The sequence below is a fragment of the Pinus tabuliformis genome, chromosome 9 (assembly GCF_031772625.1).
Source record: "Pinus tabuliformis cultivar Carrire ecotype Pingquan chromosome 9, CPIR1, whole genome shotgun sequence".
NCBI lineage: Eukaryota > Viridiplantae > Streptophyta > Pinopsida > Pinales > Pinaceae > Pinus > Pinus tabuliformis.
In genome coordinates, this window is record NC_142307.1 from 1970215220 (window position 1) to 1970230386 (window position 15167).

Consider the following 15167-nt stretch of genomic DNA (forward strand, 5'->3'; position numbering starts at 1 on the left):
AATTTCTAAATAGTAAATTTTGATTCTATTTATTTTTTTAAAGTGAACTATGAACTTTGAGAAGTAATTATATTTTAATTTGATTAGATAAGCTACAACCTGCAATTTAATATGGATAAAACTATATTTTGGTATATATATATATATATAAAACGTGTCCCCCGTGTCTTGTTTCCAGGTCGTTGTGTTTCGTATTGAATACTTGTATTTACGTGTCCTCCGTGTCTCGTGTCCTCATGTCATGTGACTTAGCTTCGACAATATTGATGTATTGTCTCCGTGGAGGGTGGAGTCTGAGGAGCCCCTCTTGGAGGAGTCACCTTCATGGTTAGAGCCAGTGGCAGATGATCCATTAGAGGGGGGGCAGCAAGAGGAGGACTCGGAGTCAGAGGAGCAGCAGCATTCAGAGGAGGAGGAGGAGGAGGACACTGTGGGAGCATCAGCATCAACACCATCTGCTACAGATATAGGAGAGCATAGCCCCATACCTAGCACTCATTATTTGACATTAGGTGCAGAGGCAGGGTTAGGGCCTCCTACTACTAGGGGCACGCCTGGCAAACAGCCCATCATGTTTTCCCGTAAAAGGGGGAGAGGGCAGTGATTTCAGATAGATAGCTGCTAGTTTTATTTGTTGTGCTACATATAACTCATGATGATGAGATACTTTTATATATGTGATGTTATTTTGTATTGGTTCTCCACATTTGAGTCCTTGAATGGACAATTATCAGGGATCCGCAGGATTTGGTATCGCCTTTGATGTATCATTTCTATTTGACATCATATATATCAGTGTTTTCTTCATATTTATGTGCCAATGTGTTTATTTCATGTTGTTATTGCTTTATATGTTTAAAATTTTGAAAAAAATGAATATATTATGCAATTTTTATGCTTGCCGATATTTGCCGATATTTGCCGATATTTTGCCGATATTTTCGCCGATATTCCCGATAAGATATTTTCTGGACCCTCGCCGATATTTTCCCGATACCGATATTATCAACACTGATCTATACACAGAAAAGAGGAGACTTATGTGCAGCATGAATAAGCCCCTATACACTGTCTCAAGAGGCTCAATCCACAGATGAGAGGAGGGCTAATATAGGCCCTAAATGAAGGCCTGAATCCGCTGTCTATTGACCCTATACGCAGCAAGAAAGAGACTCCTTATCCACAGTCATAATCTGCCTTAGCCGCAGTCAAAGAAGGAGGTTCCAGCCACAGCAAATGGAGGTCTTAAGCAGCTGTCTAGTAGTGCCCTTAGCCACAGTAAGGGAAGCCCTTATACGCAGCTCCAAGAGACCCAGTTGCTGTCACCTAAGCCGCTGACATAATGCCACATTGCTGTAGGTGACAGCGTGGCCTATTTCAGGATTGTTTGGGCATGATCAAGCTGTTCTTGATCTCGGTATGCTGGGCAGAAGAATCCGCAAAAAGGAGGAGCTAGGGACAGTTGTTTAAGGGGCTGTTTGGATCACTGTTTGAAGGGACTAAAGCTACAGTCCACTGCTGGGCTAGGCCGCAGGCCATAGCCAGCAGTTGGAGGCCTTTTTAGTAGCTGCGTTCAGAAGGTAAGCAGCCCTATAAGGCAGCGTATCATTGGAGGATTGTATGAAGGCTAGCCGCAGTAATCAGGTGAACTGTGGGGTATGTTTAAGGTGTTGTGGTTCTCAGAGTTTGTGCCCTAACAAATGACCAGGTCTGCCATGCACCAGTCCTTATGAAAGGTACCAGATTAGCAGCCTTGACATGATCAGTGAAGCAGCAAAGGAAGGAGAGTCTTATGGAAGGAAAGCTTCAGTAATCTGGGTAATTGACTGAGCTGTTCATCTGCTGCATATCTTCAGTCCTTGGGATCAGATCTGCAACCTCATTGTGTCATCTTCATGGTGAAGATCTCTGATGTCTGATCTCCTATTTGGCAAGTCAAGTATTGACTTAAAATCATTGTACTCTATCTCTCTCTCTGCTGAACTATTGAAGAACATAGAAGAAGAATTTATCAAGGGTTTCCCCACATTGGGGTTTGTCCCTGGCTAGCGCCACATCTTGTGTCCTCTTGTCTTGGCTTGTCTTCTGCGATTTATGTTTATGTTCTATCTGCAGTTTACTTTAATGCTGATGTGATTGCTAATCTGGAAAAAATATGGAGCTAACTGTGAAAATTGAAATAAATTGCTCTAAGCATAGAACATACCTAAAATTAACAACCAGCCATTTCCGATTCTAGACCTCAAACTGGACCAGTTTGACCCCCAAACTAGTTGGACTGGCTGGTTCCATTGGTTCCTATAACATTGAGGGCAACTAAAACTATTATCTTCATGGAGTTTGGGAAAGGCTACCAATAATCAGGCAGAGGCTTATGCCCTAGGGGGTTCTCCAATTGATTACACTTTATATCTATAAACTAATCACATTCGGGGACTCCATGGTCATAATTCATCCTCTTCACTTTTGCTCTTCTATGTAAAACCTTAAACTTAATGTCATCTTCAAAAGGATCAAAACTCATATGAGCTCTATAGTTGACATCAAAGCAGTGAATGTCTTTAAGCATAACAACTCAAAAGCAGACTAATCAGAAAAGGGGGGACTTCATATGAAATTTAAACCCTTACTATTAATGATCAGGAGACTCATCAATCAATTCCATGATGTGGACAAGTGGTAGTGGTCATTCATGTTGGCAGGGAACGGAGGATGTTATGTATGTGCTCCCTCGATCAGTTGACATGCTAGGTCATATGAATTCTATAATGAAACATGCAGAAAAGGTTTGTCACTTCGCAATTGATGGAAGCTATGGTCTGACATGCTATTATGTGAAGGAATGTATAGGAGGTTAAGGCAGATTTGACGCAAAAAAGGAATCATACGTTGCAAGTAATGGGTTCGTCCCTCATGGAAGCAATAACAAAGGGCTAAATTGAGATGTTTTGTTAGCTTCAGCTACTAATTTAATAAAACTTTTGAGATGAGGAAACTGAAAACTGAACTCCAAACTCTTTTACTAAATATGTTGAATACTCTAACAAATAATAGTAGTGGAAAATAAAATCATGAAGACACAAGCACACAATAAATAATACACCAGAATTTACCCAGGAAACCCCAACTGGGGTTAGCCTACCAATTTGTGGGTTTTTACTAATTTGCTTAGCAAAAATCTCAGAAAATTGATTACAAATACAGGGAAAAATTCCCCTTCAATTCGTAGTCCCCCAACACATTGTTTTGCATCTTTCTAACCAACTTGGCCTCAACATACGCAATTGTACGGACTTGTACAAGCTATTCATCCCTCCTGTGCAAGTTGACTCGGCCTTAGAAAGTGAGCATGTTACCAAAGAAATCGCTGAGGCTATTCAGCCTCTATCTCTCTGCCCTAATACGCTGAACTAGAATCTCTTCTTGCTGAGCTAAAACACACAAATCTCTAGTGTGTAATGATGATAGCCAAGTTTGTTCCCTTCCCCTTCTATAAAATCGAACTGGCCTATCAACTCAAGTCGAACTAGCCCATTAACTCAAGTCGAACTGCTGAGATCGATTTACTATTTTTTACTATAGGAAAATTAGAATTTTCCTAAGTCAAAATTAAGTGAAAGTATAATTGTGCCTTAGCTTCACTTGTGGGTTCCACTGCCAAATTTAGCGCACTTCTAAATTTAGCAAAACCCTTCCATCTCTAACTTCAATTAACACTCCCTCTTAGAGAGGAAGGTGTTATGTACTACACCGAGTTTATCTCTAAAGTAGACGAATCTGCCTCTTGCTAATGCCTTGGTCAAGATATTTGTTGTCTGCTCCTTTGTAGGTATGTACTAAAGTCTAACTTTACCCCTCTAAACATAATCTCTGATATGGTGGTACTTGATCTCGATGTGCTTGGAGTGGTCATGAAACACTAGATTTTTAGAGAGCTTGATGCAACTTTGATTATCACAGTTTATGATCGTGGGCTCCAACCTCTAACTGAACAACCCAACAAGTAGCTTCCTCAACCAAATAGCCTCGCAAGCTACCAAGTTGGAAGCCATGTACTCAGCCTTGAGCTCAGTGCCATTGATCTTTGCTTCCTGTTGAACTGGGAAACAATTGTTGACCCAACATTGAAAGCACAACCTAAAGTGCTCTTCCTGTCTGTTGAACCCCCTGCCCAATCTACATCTGTGAATCCCTGAAGACTCACTCCATCAACTTGCTTGTACAACAACCCATAATCTGTTGTGCCCCTGAGATAGCTCAACGTGCGCTTAGCAGCGATTGAATGCACTTTGGTCGACTCAACCATGGATTGGCTCAATTGGTTAACTGTAAAGCAAATGTTTGGTCGTGTGTTCACAAGATACATCAACGACCCTATGAGTCACCTATAGAGAGTGGAATCCACTCGCTCATACCTACCCTATCTCTTGAGAATCTCCTGCGCATACCTACCCTATCCCAAGAATATCTCCCCATCACCCTGCCAAACCTCCAATCCAAGAAAATAGTGCATAAGCCCTATATCCTTCATCTCAAACTCTTTTGCAAGATCTCTCTTGCAATCACAGATGAGCTCCTCGTCCCCTATCAATATCAAATCATCAACATACAACACAAGAATGAGAGGTTGGCCCTCAACCACAATATAGTACAAGTTAGGGTCAGTTTCACTCTTGGTGAAGCCCAAACCAAGAAGGTAGTTATCTATTCGAGCATACCATGCCCTCAATGCCTGCTTGAGCCCATAAAGAGCTCTCTTCAACCTGCACACATGTGTGTCTTTGCTAAAAGTCTCAAACCCCTCAAGTTGCTCAACATATATCTCTTCCTCAACAACTTCGTTAAGGAAGGCGATCTTCACATCCATTTGGTGGATCTTCCACCCCATTTGCATTGCAATTGCCAGAATAGTCCTAATGGACAAATATCAAGCCACTATGTGAATGTCTCATCATAGTCTATCCCTTCAACCTGAGAGAACCCTTTGGCCACGAATCTAGCCTTACACTTCTCCACACTCCCATCAACTGCATGCTTAATCTTGTACACCCAATGTGAACCAACCACTGACTTGCCAACTGGTCTTGGCACAATCTCCTAGACATCATTATGCATGATAGAGGAATACTCCTCCACCATGGCATCTCGCCATACCTGCTGAGAAGTTGCCTCCTTATAACAAGAAGGCTCTAAGTCTATCACCTCAGTCATAAGTGCCATGTACCCGGTATATCTTTGTGGCTATTTACTCTGTCTAAATGTGAAACTAGAGCTCCAACTCTCTCCTGAGCCTCCCTAATCAACTGATTTGCCCACTTGGCTCGTCCTCTCCCTGCACTGGGAGTCACTAGCTAAGTGGGCCCCTCTAACTCTAACTCTACTCTCTCCTCCTATTCCTGTGATTTTTCCTCAATTGCGTGCAAGTCGGCCTGCCCAACAACTCACTGTGATGAAACCCGAGAAACTAGTTGAGCCTCCTGCTTGGGAGCTTGCTCCTCCTCCTCCTATGCTGCACACTGCTCACACTCTAAGGACTTCTTAAGGGCCCTTTATTCCTCGAACTTCACATCACGTCTAATCATTATCTTCCTGAGTGTTGGAATATACACCTTGTACACCTTAGATGTCTAGTTGTAGCCCACGAAAATGCCCTTCTTTGTTGTGGGCTCCAGCTTCTTCCTTTCAGGTATCTGAAGACACATGGCAGTAAACAAGACTGCCAAAGATCTAGAAGTGAGACACATCAGGCTTCTTACCTGTGAAAGCCTCCTCTAGTGTAACTTTGCCTAACACCCTGTGTGGACTCCTATTCTGCAAAAAGACTGCAGTGTTGCATGACTCTGCCCAAAGAATCATAGGTAGCCCCTAGTCATGCAACATAGCCTTGGTCGCTCCAACAATACTCTCGTTCTTGCGCTCAACCACCCCATTCTATTGAGGGTTATGAGGTGCAGTGAGCTCTCTCTCAATGCCCTCCTTGGCACACAAGTCCCTAAAAGTGTTGGAGATGTGCCTCCTACCAGTATGGTTCTCCACCAAAGCTTTAAACTCCACGAACTTTGAGAAGATTTGATCTTTCTTCTTCAAGAAGAAGATCCATGTCTTTTTCATGTGGTCATCAATAAAGGTGACATAATATTTGTATTTCATCAAGGATGGAGAGGAAAATGGTCCGCATACATCCAAATGTACCAGCTCCAAGATGCTCTTGGCCCTACTGTCTCTATTGGAAAAGGATGTCTTGGCATACTTGCCAAGTGTGCAACCCTTGCACGCATCATCTTGATCTACACTATATTGTGGCAACCCTGTAGCAATCTCCCTCAAAATATTTAGTGCTCCATGGTGTAAGTGACCCCATATGCATGTGCCAAAGCTCCCCAAGGCCACATCTATGCGCACTAATCTCTTTGTTGCCCAAGGTTGCCTCTGTCTCAAACTATAACATGTAGAGGTTCTTCACCCTAACTCCAATCTGCATCATGGATCCAGAATTTAGGGGCTTGAGGAAAGCCTTTCCTCTCATGAAGATAACCTCATAACCTTTGTTTTTCAAGGTTGAGACTGTAACAAGGTTTTTCTTCAACCCTGGGACATAGATAGAGGGGATCCTCGGACTCCCTCTCAAACTTGAGAGTGCCCACACCCTATGCTAGGTACCTACCATCATCTCTCATCTCTATATGAAACAACATATCCTTCTTTGTCAACTGCCTAAAATAACTTATTCCCAATCATATGACAGGATGCTCCACTGTCAATATACCACACACTGTTGGACACAAAGCTTACCATACAAGTTATGAGAGAAAACTCCTCAAACTGAGAAGTGAACTCCTCCACCTCTATTGATGTTGCCACATGATCCTTCTTGGATCCCTTCTTCCTGTTTGGACACTTGGTGGAATAGTGCCCAAACTGATGACAAGAGAAGCACTTCACTTTGTTGAGATCTTTCTTCTTCTTGCCTCCTGAACTGGACCCGACCCCTCCTGCATTTTTCTTGCCCTTGGCCTTACCCCGTTTGCCATCTAGGGCAAAGTTTTCCTCTTCTTTAGTCTTCACATGAGACCCAGATTTAGCTTGCTTCCGGTGTTGGGTTGTGTTATATTCTTTCCACAACTAGCCCCCTTCGTTGCGTTGATTTCATAGCGGGGGGAGTCACAGGGGGTTTGAGTGCAAGTAACCCCACTCTATGGGGTCCGGGGCAGCGCCCCGGAAAATTTTGATTTTGGACCCTATGTTAGGTTAGGCGAACCTACCTATGGTTTTGTGCATGATTTTCGCACATGGTTTGGACGCAATGGTTTTCAGTCCATGGTTTTGGACGCGATTGTTTTTGGTCCATGGTATTGGATGCTTCGGCATGTATAAATATGTATTGTAACATTGAAAGGAACATAATGAAAAATCAAGCTGGTAGTCCCGGTTTTGGGATCCAGGGGAAGATCTCTGTGTATATGTGTTTTATGTGTTATGCTCTCGCATTGTTTATTTTCTGTGTTTTAGAATTCGTATGCAGGTAATTTCTATATGGGGTTAAAACCTACATTTGGTATCAGAGTTGTTTTGGCTTCAAGGGGACGCCTTTGTTGCTAAGGGATTTCGCTCGGGCCTGTGGTAGACCTTGTTCAATGGGAGATCTGCGAGATCGATTCTGGTGGTGAAAGAAGATGGCGAGCAGTGGAAAGATAGAGATCAAGAAATTTAATGGTCAAAGTTTTGAGTTGTGGAAACTCAAGATGGAGGATCTGTTGGTGGATAAAGATCAGTGGATCGCGGTAGATCCGAGTACTAAACCAACGGGAGCGTCTAATGAAGAATGGAAGAAGTTAGATCGGAAGACAAAGAGCACAATACGATTGTGTGTCTCAGATTCAGTATTGCTGAATGTATCAGGGGAAGCTACGGCTAAGGCTTTGTGGGACAAGTTAGGGACTTTGTACCAATCTAAGTCTCTGGTGAATAAACTATTCCTGCGAAAAAAGCTGTATAGCTTGAGGATGAAAGATGGAGACTTGGTGACAGAGCATCTGAACGCATTTAATACTGTGGTAAGTCAGTTATTATCTGTTGATATTAAAATTTCAGATGAAGATAAGTGCATCAGTTTGTTGTGTTCTCTACCAGATTCGTAGGATAGTCTGGTTATTGCGATAGGTAGCCATACAACTGCTTTGCAGTTTGATGAAATAGTCTCATCCTTGCTGATGAAGGAGATGCGACGGAAAAATATGGAGAGCCAGAAAGGTGATGCCTTATCTGTACAAGGACGGTCCCAGAACAGAAACAAAAATAAGTCATCGAGTGGGAGATCTAAATCTCCAGAAAAACCTATAAAGGTGGTGTGCTAGAAATGCGAAAAGGAAGGGCACTACAAAAAGGACTGTAAATCTAAAGCTCCTGATAAAGGAAATGAATCTGATGATGCTCCTTCTGCAGGGGCGAAAACCACCTCAGATGAAGGTGGGGATGTATACTTGGTTTCTTTAAGTACACATGTAGATCATGAGGCATGGTTGATTGACTGAGGTGCATCCTTTCACTTCACTCCCCATAGAGAGTGGTTCTACGAGTATGAGAAATATGATAGTGGTGATGTCTTCTTGGGGGATGACAGGAATGCTAGAATCGTTGGTCGCGGAAAAGTAAAGTTGAAGTTGCAAGGTGGAAGGGTTAAAACACTTTCGGGTGTTCTACATATTCCTGCATTAGCCAGAAATCTGATTTCTGTAAGCAAGCTGGATGATGCAGATGTAAAAACAGTGTTCGAGAAGGATACCTGCAAGATGGTTCAAGGGGCACTGGTATTGATGCGAGGAGTTCGAATTGGAACTCTGTACAAGCTGCAAGGTAACACTATTGTTGATGGGTGCAACAGTTTCGTGGTTCCCGAAAGTGGAGCAGAAAATCTAACGGTCTCTGGAGAGAAGACCATGTTGTGGCATCAAAGGCTTGGACATATTGGAGAGAAGGGCCTTCGAATACTTCATGGTAAAGGTATGGTAGAAGGTACGAGTAATAGCTCTCTAGATTTTGATTTCTGTGAAAATTGTGTATATGGGAAGCAGAATCGGGTGAGTTTCCCCTCTGGTGGTAAGAGGGTGAAACAAATATTAGAGCTTGTGCACAGTGATGTGTTTGGACCTGTGAAGGTTCCCATCACTGGGTAAGTCTGTGTACTATGTATCATTTATAGATGACTTCTCAAGGAATACATGGATATATTTCCTTAAAAAGAAATTTGAAGTCTTTGACAGGTTTAAAAAATTTAAGGCTCTAGTGGAAAACCAGACAGTGAAGAAGATAAAGGTGCTAAGGATAGATAACAGTGGAGAGTTTTGCAGTAAGGAATTTGAAGAATTCTGTAAGAAGTGTGGTATAGCATGACAGAAGACTACTCCATATACACCTTACCAAAATGGAGTTGCAAAAAGAATGAAAAAGACATTGATGGAAAGGACAAGAAGCATGCTCAGTGGTGCCGGGTTAAGACAGGAATTTTGGGTAGAGGCAGTGGAGACAGCATGTTACCTGGTCAACATATCATCTTCATCAGCATTGGAGGATAAGACTCCACAAGAGGTATGGAATGGTAAGAAACCCTCTCTTTCACATCTGAGGGTATTTGAATGTGATGCATATGTACATGTTCCAAAGGAGAAACGAACCAAGTTGAATAGTAAATCTGAAAAGTGCATCTTTATTGGGTATAAAGATGGTTTAAAGAGTTATAAGCTTTGGAACCCAGTAACAAGGAAGGTTACGTACAGCTGAAATGTGGTGTTCAGAGAGGTGAAAGATGTTATTAAACATGAAGTCCAACCAAAAGAACTTGAGAAGATAGAGTTTGAGCTAAAGGAGGAAGAATCAGACTCTACAGCAGAGAAGGAATCAGAAGATGAAGAGCCACAAACTCTGAGTGTGAGAAGATCAGTTCGAGAAAAAAGGCAGTTAGAAAGGTATAGTCCATCTGCTTTCTGTTCAAATTTTGTTTTATCTATTACTGATGATGATCTCAAAACTGTGAAGGAAGCAGTAGATTCAGAGGATGGAAAACTGTGGAAAGAGGCCATGGTTGATGAAATGGCATCTTTGCACAAAAATGAGGCTTGGGATCTAGTAGAGTTGCCAGCTGGAAGGAAACCCATTGGAAGCAAATGGGTGTTCAAGAAGAAGATAAATGCAGAAGGAAAGGTGGAGAAATACAAAGCTCGGTTGGTAGCAAAAGGTTATTCCCAGGTGCTGGCAATTGATTTTGGTGATATTTTTTGTCCAATTGCCAAGGTAACTTCTATTAAATTACTTTTATTTGTTGCTGCTATTTTTTATTTTTAGGTAGAACAAATGGACGTGAAAACAACATTTCTTCACGGAGATCTGGAAGATGAGATCTACATGTAGCAACCTGAAGGTTTTGCGGTGAAGGGTAAGAAAGAACTGGTATGCAAGTTAAAGAAGTCTTTGTATGGGTTAAAACAGTCACCAAGGATGTGGTATCAGAAATTTGATACATTTATACGGGGACTTGACTTCACCAGAAGCAAAGCAGATCACTGTGTGTATTTTAAATTAATTGGTGATCGTGTTATTTATTTGGTCTTGTATGTGGATGATATGTTGCTAGTTGGAAATGACAAAGAAATTATCCAGGATTTGAAAACCCATTTGTCCTCCAAATTCGACATGAAAGATCTTGGTACTACAAACTATATTTTGAGCATGGAAATTAAAAGAGATCGGACAAAGAGGAAGCTCTAGTTAAACTAGACGAAGTATGTCGAGACAATATTGCAAAGGTTTAATATGCAGGATAGTAAACCGGTGAAGATTCATATTCCTGTAAGTGTAAAGTTATCTGCTGAACAGTGTCCCAAGACACAAGAAGAGGAAGAGGACATGTCTCGTGTTCCATATGCAAGTGCAGTCGGTAGCCTGATGTATGCGATGGTCTGTACTAGACCAGACATTGCACATGCAATGGGAGTATTGAGCAGGTTTATGTCAAAACCAGGGAAGGAGCACTAGACAGCAGTGAAGCGGGTTTTCAGGTATTTGCGTGACACTAGTGATTATGATTTGTGCTAACAAGGAGACTAGGATTGGACAGAGTATTGAATATTCGTGGCTTTGTTGATGCAGACTGGGCTGGAGATCTGGATCAGAGAAGATATACAAGTGGGTATGTGTTTAACCTATTCGGAGGTGCAGTTAGTTGGATGAGTAAGAAACAATTTGTAGTGGCACTATCAACTACTGAGGCAGAATACATGGCAGCCACTCACGCAAGCAAGGAATCAGTTTGGTTGCAGAGATTGTGTTCAAGTATGGAGTTAGTACAGGGAGCTATAAGGATAGACTGTGACAGCCAAAGTGCAATTTCCTTGGCAAAGAACCCTGCATATCATTCAAAGACAAAGCACATTGATGTTCAGTATCACTTTGTGAGGGATATGATAGAAGACAAAAGGATGATGCTGGTAAAGGTGGACACTTTGAATAATACTGCAGATGCATTGACAAAATCTGTGAACTCTGAAAAGTTCTCTTGGTGTAGAGAAATAATGGGCGTTGCAGGGCTAGATAAATGACTAAGCTCTCTTGTGCCCCCCTGTGGAAAGAAAACAACAAGTGGGAGAATGTTGGGTTGTGTTATATTCTTTCCACAACTAGCCCACGTAGTTAACCGAGGGGTTAGAAGGGGGGCGGAGCCCCCCTTCGTTGCGTCAATTGCGTAGCGGGGGGAGTCACGAGGGGTTTGAGGGGTGCAAGTAACCCCACTCTATGGGGTCCGCCCCGGAAAATTTTGGTTTTGGACCCTATGTTAGGTTGGGCGGACCTACCTATGGTTTTGTGCATGATTTTCGCACATGGTTTTGGACGCGATGGTTTTCGGTCTAGGTATTGGATGTTTCGGCATGTATAAATATGTATTGTAACATTAAAAGGAACATAATGAAAAATCAAGTTAGTAGTCCCGGTTTTGGGATCTAGGGGAAAATCTTTGTGTATATGTGTTTTATGTGTTATGCTCTCGCATTGTTTATTTTCTGTGTTTTAGAATTCGTATGCAGGTAATTTTTGTACGGGGTTAAAACTACATTCGGATCTCCTCTTGCAAGCAATCACTCCATAACCGCTTCCAATCTGGAAGCTTTTCTCTACCACTCACTACATCGGTGAAGTTTTCCCATGACTTGGGAAAGCCCATTAGTGCAAAACTGACAAGGTTTCTGCCCGAGACTATCTCCCTAACTCCGACTAATTCGTCAGTTAGGGAGACAATGAATTGAGTATAAAATTGTGAAACTGACCCATTAACTCAAGTCGAACTAGCCCATTAACTCAAGTCATTAATTCAAGTCAGACTACTAAGATCGATTTACTATTTTTGACTATAAGAAAATTAGAATTTTCCTAAGTCAAAATTAAGTGAAAGTATAATTGCACCTTAGCTTCATTTGTGGGTTCCACTGCCAAATTTAGCACACTTCTAAATTTGGCAGAACCCTTCCATCTCTAACTTCAATTAACATCTTTCAACCGTCAAAACATCCATGGGTTGACAATGAAGCTATAGATTGTTGGTCTCTTTCCTTGTGTGCGGCAAATGGTTTGCGGGTTTAGTGTTCTTTGGCATGCTGGTCTATGGTCATTACTTGGAATCCCTTATGTTCTCCTTTTGAAGACAAAAACGGCTAGGTTCTTCTACATGTGTGGTTTGTGGGTATTGTTTGGGTCATTAATGTCTGCATGCATAGCTTTGGGTCTCGTACAACTTCGGCAGTTCTCATCTGCTCTCGGTGTTGGTTGTGGGCTCTAGCCATTTAGCTTGTGGTGGATCTCTTGGGGCATCTTCCTATGTGGGTTCCAAGCTGGCTATCTTTCATAGTTAGTGTGATTGGAAATAACTCTTCTCTTTTGACACAAGAAATTAAGGACCTTCAAGAGGCTATGTTACAGTTGCATATAAAATACAATCATTTGGTGTTTGACATTACCTCTAGCATGGATATCCTTGTTGAGCAGAGAGATCTAGAGGGTAAAGACAAGATCATCGATCTTAGAAGTCAAATTGAGGAATTGCAGCAAGCCAATGCTCATGGTACCCTATAATCCTTTTCTATAGTTAATTATGTTAGTTCTTTTGGAATTCTCATCCTTGATTTGAATGTAGTTTCTCCAATTATGGAGCCTAAGGACTTTCAAGAAGAAGAACATCATCCAAATTAGCTCTAGGTCTGAATGAAAATCCCTTTTTTTCTTTTTCCTTTTTTTAACTATGGTGAATTGGTAACTCGTTGAAGTAATTTGGGCAAAGCCCAAGATCAAAGTTTCAAACCTAGAAGCTGCCACAATAACACCAAGAGTATATCCAACAGCCCGTAAACCAAATATACCAGGAATTTATGACTTAGCAAAGACCGAGACTCCACAAAGTTGGGGGAGCCTACTCCTTGAGACTTATAATAATAGGCCAAAGATGTCCCCCAGAGATTTGAAACCAGGTGGAGGGAATAACATCCCATTATACCACCCACTCAGTCGTCCCATGAGAGCACTGCACAAAAATCCAATTTTGTCTGCCACTGAGACTTTATTGCTAAATCCATCCTTCTATAACTTATAGTATAGCTATTTTGTTGTTAAAACTGTGTTACGGAATCAGGCATTTTGATAGCCTGCAATCTGGACTTTTTGTAGCACCGATGTAATGTTGCATGTTCAGGAGTAGGTTTTTTCTTAATACAATATTGTAAGTTATGGTTAAATATTGTCCACGATGTAGCTAGATTGATATCAGGAATATGGTTCATGCATTCATTGGAAGAGACAAATCACACCGGAAAGCAAAGATGATGTATGCCGAGTTGGGAAGCTCAACTTAACCAATAATGGAGGTAAGCTATGTGCCAAACACCAACATTGCCTCAAATTGGAGGATGGATAGACAAGGATCTTTGTCACTGATGAGGATTAATGAAATTTCTTGTGTCTTGGTTAGAATTATAAAAAAAAACACCGCCTCTGTTATATGTAATAAAAAAAAAACTAAATATATTAAACTACATTCTAAAATAACGAAGTACCTCAGCGCGTGTTTGGAATTGATTTGCAAGTAAAAGACCCGTGTCTTGGATACGACCAGTTTGATCCCGTTCTGGTGAATTTGAATCTGTTGCTTCACCTACGATTACCGACACGCGTGTCTGAACTAAAAACTACGACATTCGGAGTCGAAGAGGTTATAGCCTGGAGAGTGCATCGGTTAGTACACGTAAAACCCTTGATTTAAAGTTGGAGAGCTAGTAAATGGAAAACCCTCGTTATGTTTTGATTTCTACTTAAAAATACGAGCATGTAAAGAAGTCTCACCTGTACAAATCCTTCAGCCACAACCGCCACAGAGGCCAAGTATTTAGGCTGCTTTTTGATGGAGATAAAGGCGATTTAGGACTTGTGAAGGTTGAGGCTGCGTTGCCAAGTAATTTATTGAATCCAAAGCTGGTGTGCTGTGAAGGAAGTTCTCGCCCTCTGCTTGTGTCTGCTGTCGGAGATGTAAATTATGGAGCTAGAGGAGTGGGGATATGGGAGTTGGACAGTAAATTAAGCGAGTGGAGAATGCTGGCAGCCATGCCGAATGATTTTTTTAAATATTTGAGTAGCCTCAAGGAACAAGTTAGGAAGCGATTAATTGGGGGAATGACGGTTCTGCTGCTGGAAAAGCTGCCACTATGTCCCTTAGGCCATTTTCCCGAAATCGTGGTTGGCGCTGCCTCCGCAAATCACTAGAACCAGGATTTCCCCAGTGATCACTTTATCGAGTTGCATAAGGGAGTGTGTTTTCGAGCGTCTCTGGAGAATGTGGTCTCTGAACCAACCAAACTAGGCCTTCCAGGGTTCCACAATTAGGTGCTTATTTTCATAAATAGAGTACGCACACCTTTTTGCAAGAGCTTGAAAGAACATGGTATAACCCTATAATTTTACATTTAAAAAAAATCAAGGTAACTATTTTTAACCCTTATGTATGATTACATGAAATTCAAGTGTTGATTATTTCCTTTTGTCATGTGAGATTTAGTTTATATGTTTGATAGTTTGAAATACTTGGTTTTGTAAAGGATGGGTGGTGGTTTCATTTTAAATAAGTCATAATATATCAA

General features: G+C 41.5%; 1 protein-coding gene across 3 annotated transcripts in view; it reads right to left on the reverse strand.

Moving 5' to 3' along the window:
• LOC149156891 (S-adenosyl-L-methionine-dependent methyltransferases superfamily protein) overlaps positions 1-14933 on the reverse strand; it is a 74011-nt gene extending 59078 nt beyond the window's left edge. For 2 of the 3 annotated variants that reach the window (XM_089438753.1, XM_089438752.1), the window contains exons 1-2: positions 14377-14933; positions 14091-14253 (exon numbers count right to left, since the gene is read on the reverse strand). The gene's annotated coding sequence lies outside the window, so the exon portion shown is untranslated. The remainder of the gene's footprint in view (positions 1-14090; positions 14254-14376) is intronic. The other variant, XM_089438751.1, reaches the window with a different exon arrangement.
• Positions 14934-15167: the final 234 nt, after the last annotated feature.